This window comes from Octopus bimaculoides, chromosome 6, assembly GCF_001194135.2.
Source record: "Octopus bimaculoides isolate UCB-OBI-ISO-001 chromosome 6, ASM119413v2, whole genome shotgun sequence".
NCBI classification, from domain to species: Eukaryota; Metazoa; Mollusca; class Cephalopoda; order Octopoda; family Octopodidae; genus Octopus; species Octopus bimaculoides.
Genome location: NC_068986.1, coordinates 34,940,393 through 34,943,289, shown reverse-complemented (window position 1 = coordinate 34,943,289; position 2,897 = coordinate 34,940,393).

Below are 2,897 nucleotides of genomic sequence, written 5' to 3'. Positions count from 1 at the left end.
CTTCTAAAATTGCAGCAAGATTTTTTTTCTTCAGTTGAGATGGGTTCAAAACTAATCATATGTAGTCATGGTGTGTTTCTTGAGTGGGTCCTAATCTTCAGGAATCTACACACAAACAGAAGCTGAGACTTAATAAGAATTTTTTGTAATGCACCGATTTCCTAGCAATTGATGGTCCAGAACCTCTTTTAATCTTGATGTATCTATGAGCAAACACTTGAATTTCCCATGGACCTGCCAAACTCGGGAGAGTGTTTCTACTTTTATAAAATTCCTAATGAATTAACAAGGGTGTGTCATGAAGATTTGTTAATAATATGGCAGTAGACTCCAAGGAATTTCCCTGAATTATTACATGACCTCAGTTAGTCTATTGAAAAAGTAATCTGGTACAGGTCTGTTACTATGAGTACTAAAAAAATCAGCAATGTGCCAGCTATTATAACACAATCTTCTACAGGATGGTGTGAAAACAGTTATAATAGGATTGTGTTATAACTGGAATAAGTCTTTCAACTTTTATACATGTGGGAATTTAAATATTAATCCAAAAACTGCTTTCATTCTTCGATGTATATCTTCTATTTCTATCTCACCCCCACTTCCAAGCAACTAAAGAAATATTGATGATATCATTTTATAATCGACCAGCTGAAATAAGGCAAATAGAGTTATGCAGATTAATTTGAAAGAAAGAAAGAAAGAGAGAGAGAGAGAGGGAGACGATACAATGGCTATATTAATAACACGAGGGGGGCATGTAATCAGTTACCACACAGCAATTGCACTTCAGTATAATATATTCAATAACTCTTACTTCTTACACAACAGTTAAATTCTACAGGGTAATATCATTATTTAACTAAGATTAAATCTCTCATGAGTTAACGAGGAAATGTTTAGTAATCAGGAAAATCCATTTCATTTCCTAATTCATGTTGCAAATCATAAGAACTGGTTAAATAATTCCATGTCACCCTCCAGAATTGAAAATGAGCTATAAAATCACATTTTCTAATTGCTAACTGTCCAAGGACTTGGATGGATTTAGATTTTCATTAACTTTTATACATACATACACATGTAATGTGTGAATGTGGCTAAAATGGTCAACAAGTGTACAATTAGGAAAATGCATTGTGGAGTGATGCAGCTATTTTGCAATAATTTTAAGCGAAGCCAAAATACTCATTGTTGAACAGCAGTAGAGTTAGAAATCTGCTAAGAAGGACACGTAAAAAATTATTGTTGTGAGTTCACTCTATAGCTAGGATTTTATTATTATTATTATTATTATCATCATCATCATCATCATCAAATAATAATAATGGTTTCAAATTTTGGCACAAGGCCAGGAATTTGTGGGGAGGGTGCTAGTCGGTGTCGTTGACTCCAGTGCATAACTGGTACTTAATTTATCGACCCTCGAAAGGATGAAAGGCAAAGCTGACCTCAGCAGAATTTGAACCCAGATCATGCAGACAGATGAAATGCCACTAAGCATTTTACCCGGTGTGCTAACGATTCTGCCAGCTCACCGCCTTAATAACAATAATAATAATAATAATAACAATAATAATAATTGGCCAGTTGTGTCCAGTTTGAGTCACATTCCTCTGGTTGAGATCAGATGAACTTGGAAAGAGACAGAACTACAATGAGACATTATAGGAGATAATTATGTTTATTTATTTGTTTATTAATTTATTTTTTTCATTTTGAAGAAATAATTTTTCTTTTGTTTTTTTTTTTTATTTTTCTCATTCACTAATCATTTATCGGAATACTGAAACAAGAATTTAAATAAATAATTAGCTCTTTAAAATGATTAGTGCGTTAAAAGAAAAAAAAAAAAAAAAAAAAAAAAAAGTTTAAAACTTATTGAAATGATCAGAGATTTGATTAAAAATTTCATGGAATCAGAGTGAGTTGATGAATGAATATTTTATATGAAAAGTGTTGCTATGAAACAAGGGGAAAAACAGGAAACGGTCAAAGTTGCTAAATATTACATCATTCAGATTAGACATATTGGTACTTTCATTGCTGTAATTTACATTATTCATTTAGTTAGAATCATTATTATTAATAATTCTTTTATTATTAATAATAAGAGTTATTATTATTTAGTTAGAACTATTATTATCATTGGTAGTATTATTTGAATATAAGATTGATTTTAGAACAGTGGAGTAAGAATTTGCTAAGATGAAATTTTATATTTATTATTGTCAATTATTTTCATCATCATCATCGTCATTTTTTATTATAAGGCAAGTTAAAATTATTTCTGAAATATAGGACATGTTTAATACCTCATCACAAATATTATAGCATATCTTAGTAATATCTTGGGTCTTGAATACCTATACTTATCTGAAATAGAAGTTATTTAGTCTCTTAAATTAATTAGTGGCCTAAAATTCTTCAAAGGATAGATTTCATTTGATATGGAAGAAGGTGAAAGGAGGAGATAGACAATAGTTTTCACACCACACGTAGATATAAAGCAGAAAATGTGGTAGAACAAATATAAGCTAAAAAAAAAAGAGAAGGATAAGAAAGAGCTGGCAGACAAAAAAAAAAAAAAAGCACATTTGAAGGTGAGACAAAAATTCATTCTTTGTATTAATCCTCAGCTTCGTCAGCTCGAAGATGAAGAGGTAGAAGTTGAGAAAAATACAACAGATCAGAAAAAAAAAAAAAAAGGAGGGGGAATTTGAAAAAAAAAAAAAAGCTAAGAGATAAGAGATAAGAGAATATTGACAACATAACAGTTATTGCTTTGTGTTGAAGCTTCAAAGACAATGTGGAGGGAGATTTTTAGTTGGTGCCTTCTTCTTACTGAAATAATTCTCCACAACTCTTCTACCATTCCAGCAAATAAATAAAAATAA